Consider the following 8,195-nt stretch of genomic DNA (forward strand, 5'->3'; position numbering starts at 1 on the left):
TCCCAAAAATAAATAAACGTTGGGGCGCCTGGGTGGCGCAGTCGGTTGAGCGTCCGACTTCAGCCAGGTCACGATCTCGCGGTCCGTGAGTTCGAGCCCCGCGTCGGGCTCTGGGCTGATGGCTCAGAGCCTGGAGCCTGCTTCCGGTTCTGTATCTCCCTCTCTCTCTGCCCCTCCCCCGTTCACACTCTGTCTCTCTCTGTCCCAAAAATAAATAAACGTTGAAAAAAAAAAAAAAAAGATTTTATTTTTAAATGATCTCCACACCCAATGTGGGGCTCAACCCCACAACCCCGAGATCAAGGGTCGGATGCTCCATCAACTGAGCCAGCCAGCATCCCCTGGTGTCCCCAAAACTTAACTACTTACTAATTGCCTCCTGTTGACTGGAAACCTTGCCGATAAAATAGTCAATTAACGCACATTTTGTATGGTATATATCTTATAAACTGTATTCTTACAATAAAGTAAAGCTAGAGAGAAGAAAATGTTATTAAGAAACTCACAAGGAAGAGAAAATGCATTACATTCCAGGAATGTACTGTATTTATTGCAAAGAATCTATGTATTAGTGGCCCCGTGCTGTTCAAACCCGCGTTCAAGAGTGAAGTTTCCTTCCTCCAGGTCAGTTAGGCTCTGATAAAAACCGGGCTAGCTCATTTCTCTTGAAGGCAGACCTTGTGAAGAAAAACAGAATGCTCTGGTGTGTTCCCAGTGGTTCGTTTCCCCCATTCGCCCTGCCAGAAACACGAGGGGGCATTTTTCTCGGATATTCAGTGTGAGAATCTGGCCAAGCTCCTAGAGCTAAAACTCACAAAGCTGTGGGGAGCCACCAGTGATCGGGTCCCCCTGGAGTCTTCAGTGTCTCAGACGTGTCCACGCTGAGCCTCCAGCAATGCGTCAGTTACACGTCCGGTGTTGCGCCCAGCCCTGCTTCTCTCTTTCTCTGTCTCAAAATATTCAAAAGACTCTGGGGCCAGTTCACCCGGACGGATGCAATCAGGCGGCCTTTGGCTGCGTAATTTGATGGATCGCTGCGAGTTGTCTGGCACAACATTGTGTCCGGCAGTTTCCCCAACCTCATCCTACCGGGACCAAACACATTCCGTACTCGTGCTCGCTTTGGGAAATGGGCTAGCTTTTAAGTGCATTGCGCAGAACTGTCTGCTTAAAAGTCGCCTATTCAGTAGCAGCGGAAATCAGGCACACTGCAGAGGTGAGCGGAAGCCCTGATCGGTTCTGGAGCACGTGTGAACACGCCCTCGGGACCCCCAGAAATACTCGGGGGCGGGGGCGGGGGGGAGGGGCAGGAAGCGGACCCGAAAAGGACTTAGGAGTCCTGCGAATGTAGGTGATCAACGGAGCTCGGATCATTTGAGCACTAAATGTCAATGTGATCTCATTCGTACGCAGGGACCCAAGAGGCTCTGGTGACGTGCTCCTAGGGTGGTGCTTCTTAAACATTAGCAGGTCTGGGCCTCAGATTCAGTAGGTCTGGGGTAGAGTCTGAGATTCTGCCATTGCTAACAAGCTCCCAGGTGGCTACTGTCGCTGCTGGTCTCCATAGGAGTCTGGCCTCGGAGAAGTGGGGCACAGAGAGGCTGATTCCTTCTCAGTGGAGGAGGTCAGGAAAGGCTTCATAGGAAGGGTATGCGAGCTGCAAAGATGCATGGATGTAAAGATGTGTTGGGCCTGCCAACAACAGGAGCTGTCGAAGGGCACTCGTTTTTCATGGTGGTGACAGCTCCAGCTAACTTGATCATGTGGCAATTGACATTGTTAACACAACTGTAACGAACACATCTGCTGTGCTGGCGACCATTCCAAGGAAATACTGACCTCAGGTAATGCAATCCTAATGGATGTGTTAATTTCAGTAAATAAATATGATGGGGAAAGATTTGAATGACCCTTGGCTCTTTCCGAACTGCAAATTTAGATTATGGGAATCCTAATTCCTTTATAACACTTAAAAAAAAAAAGTTTAGTTATTTATTTTTTTAGTAATCTTTACACCCAATGTGGGGCTCGAATTTAATGACCCTGAGATCCAAACCACATGTTCTTCCGACTGAGCCAGCCAGGCACCCCTAATTCACTTATAAAAGAGGAGAAGAAGGGACATGAGTGTTTCGTTTCCTGCCATAACATATAATAAAGTTTTAATAAATACTTTAGATAAATATCCACCTTACCTCCTCCAGACATCCTTTGCTTATTTCATAGCTGCAGCCTCTACCCATGTGATGAAGAGAGAATTTTAGTGTACTTCCTTATAGACTGACATTCTTTAGTTCTGTTTTTGTTCTGTTTTTCTTCTGTTGTTGTTGTTGCTGTTGTTCTGTTTTTGAACTAAGCAAAAACCAAGAGCATTACCAGTCCCTCTGGAGGCTTGTGCAGATGAACAGTCTTCATGTTGAAACCTCGCCGTTGCCTTGTAATGATCTTGTTAAAAATCAGAAATCTGCTTTTGGAGCACCTGGCTGACTCCGTCAGTAGAGCATGTGACTCTTGATCTCAAGATCGTCAGTTCAAGCCCCATGTTAGCGATGGTGGCTACTTAACAAAAAAATATATATATATATGAAACAATAAAATAAAAAATCTGTTTTGTTAAATGCAGGTTTATTTTTACATATCTTTTAGTATTTCTTTAAGATAGACTTTATAGGGGCGCCTGGGTGGCTCAGTCAGTTAGGCATCCAACTTCGGCTCAGGTCATGATCTCGAGGTCCTTGAGTTTGAGCCCCAGATGGGGCTCTGTGCTGACAGCTCGGAGTCTGGAGCCTGCTTCGGATTCTGTGTCTCCCTCTCTCTCTGCCCCTCCCCACTCACGCTCTGTCTCTCTCTCTCAAAAAATGAATAAATGTTAAAAAAATTTTTTTGAGGGGCGCCTGGGTGGCACAGTCGGTTAAGCGTCCGACTTCAGCCAGGTCACGATCTCGCGGTCCGTGAGTTCGAGCCCCGCGTCGGGCTCTGGGCTGATGGCTCAGAGCCTGGAGCCTGTTTCCGATTCTGTGTCTCCCTCTCTCTCTGCCCCTCCCCCGTTCATGCTCTGTCTCTCTCTGTCCCAAAAATAAATAAACGTTGAAAAAAAAAATTAAAAAAAAAAATAAATAAATAAAAATTTTTTTTGAAAAGATAGACTTCATAAAGGGGCACCTGGGTGGCTCATTTGGTTAAGGGTCCAACTTTGGCTCAGGTCATGATCTCGCAGTTCGTGAGTTCTAACCCCGCATCGGGCTCTATGCTGACAACTCAGAACCCACTCCGTTTCAGATCTTCTGTCTGAGAATCCCAAGCAGGCTCTGCAGTGTCAGCACAGAGCCCAACGTGGGGCTCGAATCCACGTGAGATCATGACCCGAGCCGAGATCGACAGTCAGACGCTTCACTGAGCCAGCCAAGCACCCCTGTTATTTACCTGTCTTATTTCAGCAATTACGTTATCATTTTGTGAAAACTCTTCTTCTCCGATCACCTTTTTTTTCATAGCAGACTGATTTTGTCCTATGGATGCAAGATTCTCTTGGAATGCTGATTCGAAGTTTTGAAACGTTTTCCACATTAACTTTCCCCTCCAAAGTCAGTTCGTTTGCTTGTTCATGTTAGTGTTTCTCTGTCACGCTGTTGGTTTTGCTCCAACGTCTGGTGATTGGCCATTCATCTGAAGGACTAGATGACTACAGGTTGGCGCCGGGTTTGGGGTCCTCTGCAGTTGTGAAAGGCACTGTTCACCTGATGGGTTTTCTCTCTGAAAGCGACAGAGCGGCGCAAGTGAAACTTTTGGGGGGGGGGGGACGGGTGTGCCCACAGCAGGGTTCCCATTTGTGAAGCGTGCATAGGAAAGAGGTTGCCATCGGTGTCGGACCGGACGTATCGAGTTTCAGGGGATGTTCTGCCAAGATGCCTTTTGTCTCTACATTCTCATGGCTGACCCCCCAGTTACCTGGGCACTCCCTACTGTCTCCGACCACAAAAGTCCAAGTGGGGCTCCGTCTCTGGGCACAAGAAGTGCTTTATTTTTTTTTTTTTTTACTTTTTTTTTTTTTTCAACGTTTATTTATTTTGGGGACAGAGAGAGACAGAGCATGAACGGGGGAGGGGCAGAGAGAGAGGGAGACACAGAACCGGAAACAGGCTCCAGGCTCTGAGCCATCAGCCCAGAGCCCGGCGCGGGGCTCGAACTCACGGACCGCGAGATCACGACCTGGCTGAAGTCGGACGCCTAACCGACTGCGCCACCCAGGCGCCCCAAGAAGTGCTTTATTTAGAAAGCTGTTCTCACTGGCTGTAGCCAGGGGTGGACACTACAGGAAGACACTGCACAGAGTTGGAGAACGGCCCATCTGCCTTCTGCTCCATGACTCGCTCTAGCCTCTACTAATTCAGAGCTTTTCCTGGGGCTCTGTTTGAAAGATTGTCAATCGTTTCTCCCATATTCCTTCTCTCATCCCTGTGTTAGCAGGGTGTGGGTTCCACGTTATAACTTCCAGAAGTTGCTTTATTGTTCCTGAAAGGTCACACAACCGTGGTTTAGCGCACCGGCTCTAGAGTCAGACGGCTTGGCTGGGACGAGCTCTTAACCTCTCTGTGGCTCTGTTTGCTAACTGTTTTTCCAGTGTTAAAGTCTAGTTTATTGATATTGCCTTATTGGGCTAGCCCAAGAATCAGCAAACAGTTTTTCTTTTTAAATTGTTTTTGATGTTTATTTATTTTTGAGAGACAGAGAGAGAGAGAGAGAGACACGAAGTGCCAGGGGGGGAGGGGCAGAGAGGGAGGGAGACACAGAATCCGAAGCCGGCTCCAGGCTCCGAGCCGTCAGCACAGAGCCCGACCCGGGGCTTGAACTCACAAACCGTGAGATCATGACCTGAGCCGAAGTGAGACGCTCAACCGACTGAGCCACCCAGACGCCCCTTCTTTTTCTTTTTTATTGAAATGTAGTTGACATGAGAATGTATTCGTTTCAGGTGGACAACATAGTGATTCATTTATATACATTATGAAGTGATCGCTGAGATAAATCTAGCTGCCATCTGTCACCATCCGGTGTTGTTACAATATTATTAACTATATTCCCTATGCCATACTTTACAGCCCTGCGACTTACTTATTTTGTAACTGGAAGTGTGTACCTTTTAAAGCCCTTGCCCTTTTCACCCATTCCCCCTCTGTTTACTCATCTTTCAATTTAGATAATAATTGTAACTTTTCTGGTTTTTTGTCCTTCTTTTTATATTTCTTCTGGCATTTTCTCAGGATTTTGGAAGGACGACGAGATTAAATATGTGAACTCTGTCCATCACCTTGAACTGGAAGGGAGCACTTGCATTTGAAAACAATAAAAATGGACGTTCTAGGTGGTTACTTTTCTACCATTTTGAATTTCACAATATCTTAGTTTACTTAGAATAGCACAGCCACAGGAAATCCTAGAGACCCTCTAATGGAGTACTCAGTCTTTAAAAATGAGCAAAGACTGGGGCGCCTGGGTGGCTCAGTTGGTTGAGCGTCTCACGATCTCATCGGGCTCTGTGCTGTCGGCACAGAACCTGCTTTGGATCCTCTGTCCCCCTCTCTCTCTGCCCCTCCCCTGCTGGTTCTCTCTCTCTCTCTCTCTCTCTCAAAAATAAACAAAGAAACATTGAAAAATAAAATGACATCTTTAAAGAAAAGAAAAAGGAACAACAAACTTATTGGACCCCCTCCCGTACCTCCAGACTCTGCTCGATCTCTCCTCCCCTTTTCACTTCCAAATTCCTGCCAAATACCGTTCTTGTTGCCAGTCTTTTCCTCTTGTCCCACCCCACTCGCATCTGCCTCTGGCCACATCCCTCCTTAAGATCACATGTGATCTCCATGCCACAAAATCCAGCAGAAAATTCTCGGGCCCCAGACTCTTGCAGTTCTCAGCAGCGTTGGCCCCAGGTGACCGGCTCTGTCATCTTGAAACATGTCCTTTGGGCTTTAGGACGCTAACACCCTCCTGTGTTTTATCCCGCTTCCTTGCCCGCTCCTTCTGGGGGTAACGTTTGCTGGCTCGTGGCGACTACCCTGCCTCGGACCTCTCTCCTCACTGACCAGTGTCGTGTCTTCTCGGACGGCTCAAAGACTCCTCAAAATCAACACGTTCAAACAGCAATCTTTCTTTTCTCTCCCAAAGAAAGACACTCTTGCAATGTTTCATAGCTCAGTGAGAGGCACACCAATCGATCAAGTGATGCACTAGCCAGACCCAGCAGTTGTCTTTGGTCCCCTTCCCCCTCTGGATCCAATTCAGCACCAAATCTATTTTATTTTCTCAATACGTCTTGAATCCATTCACTTCTCTCTGCATCCACCTCCTTCCCCCCAACCCCCAGATGCAGCTATCACCATACCTCCCCCAGACTACTTGAGCAGCGCTCTGACCGGTAGTCCGTCCGTGTCGCCTTGATCCTGCAACAGTTTTCTCTACGTCACAGCCAGACGGATGGCTTCAGCACACCTCTGATTGGGTCCCTTCCCCTCCCCCCACTCCCCCCACACCCCTCCACACAGACCTCCACCAAATCCTTTAATAGCTTCTTTTTATTCCTAGGAAAAAATGCAAACTATCTCAACGCGGCCTGCAAAGCGCAGCTTGGCGCGGACCCCTGCTCAGCATTCCACTTCGTCTGGCACCTGGTGCTCCCCCTACTGTCTCCATTGCGAACCCTGCTGCCCTTTCCCCTTTCCCTCTATTTGCCAGGCCGCTCCCACCACAGGGCCTTTGCACTAGCTATGACCACCCCCCAACCCCCCTCAGCCCCGCTTTGGGTGGTTTGCTGTTTCTCAGCCTGTCAGACCTCAGGTCCGGTGTTAGTTCCCCAGGGAAGACAGTGTTCCCTGATGAAGTCAGAGCTGCTTATCAGTGGCGCTTCTGTGCCCCGACATTGGCTTATTACCATTGCAGATGTGCGTTCATTTGGTGCATACTTGAATCATTTCTCTCTCCCCCGCCACTCATTCCTTCATCCGGCAGATATTCACTGAGCCCCTACTGTATACCGGACATTATTTTAGAAGGGGAGGCAAACCGTAAACAAATAAATATGCAACATGACGTCAAGCAGCAAAAAGTGCTATGAAGAACTGAGAAATGGGCTAATAGGACAGAGAATATGGGACGCTGCTGACGTGGGATAGGGCACTTCCAGAAGCCTTCTCAAAGTGACCGAGTGGGGGCGCCTGGGTGGCTCAGTTGGTCAAACCCCAGACTCTTGATTTTGGCCCGGGTCCTGATCTCACGGTGTGTGACAGTGCGGAGCCTGCTTAAGATTCTCTCTCCCTCTCTCTCCCCCCTCCCATACTTGTGCTCTCTCTGTCTCTCTCAACGTAAAAAAAAAAAATAAAAAGTAACAAAGTGAGCGGAGAGGTAAGGAGAGGGCAAGTCCCGAGGGCGTGTGGGGGATGGGCATCCCAGGGAGAGGATGTTGACCCCATTCAAGGAAAGGCCGGGAACCCTGCAGGGCTGGAGCTTAAGGGAGGGGAGGGTGGGGAGAGAGGCCGAGAACAGGGGTGGGGGCAGTTCCTTCCCTTGGGCCCTTGTCACCGGGACGTGGGAAGAGAAGCCAGTAGAAGCTTCCAAACAAGGAGTGACTCGATTCTACGCATGGTCTAAAATGATCCCTGGTGCTGTCTTGAGGTGTTTGGACCAAGAAGGGCCACGGGTGGAAGGAGGGAGCCCCGTTAGGCTCTGGGGCGGTGCTGAGGAGAAAGGGTGGGCGCTCAGACCTGGGCGAGCCTGGGGGAGGTGGTGGGAAAGCGATGCATTTTGAAGGCAGAACTCGCGGGAGTCGTTGATGTGTTTTTCTCCAAACCCTCCAGTGGGTTTCCTTTTCACTTGGCGCAAAAGTCAAAGCCTAGGCGTGGCCCGTGGGGCCCTCTGATCTGGCCCCGTCTCCCTCGCCTCCCTCCTTCTCCAGCCCCGCTGGCCTCCTCGCCCTTCTGCGAACAGACCAAGCACGAGTCCCCCCTTTCTGCCTTTGGTTTCCCTCGGATATCAGGGAAAGCGGAAATGCACACGGTGTGCCCCCTCAGGGTTCTGCTCCAATGTCACTTTGTCGGAGAATCCTGTCTCCGTGGTCCCGTACGTCCCCCTTCCCTGCTTCCTTTTCCCGGCTCACTGCTCTTTGCGGCACTGACTGCCGTCTAACATACACACGCCGCACA

The sequence above is a fragment of the Leopardus geoffroyi genome, chromosome X, assembly GCF_018350155.1.
Source record: "Leopardus geoffroyi isolate Oge1 chromosome X, O.geoffroyi_Oge1_pat1.0, whole genome shotgun sequence".
Lineage (NCBI taxonomy): Eukaryota > Metazoa > Chordata > Mammalia > Carnivora > Felidae > Leopardus > Leopardus geoffroyi.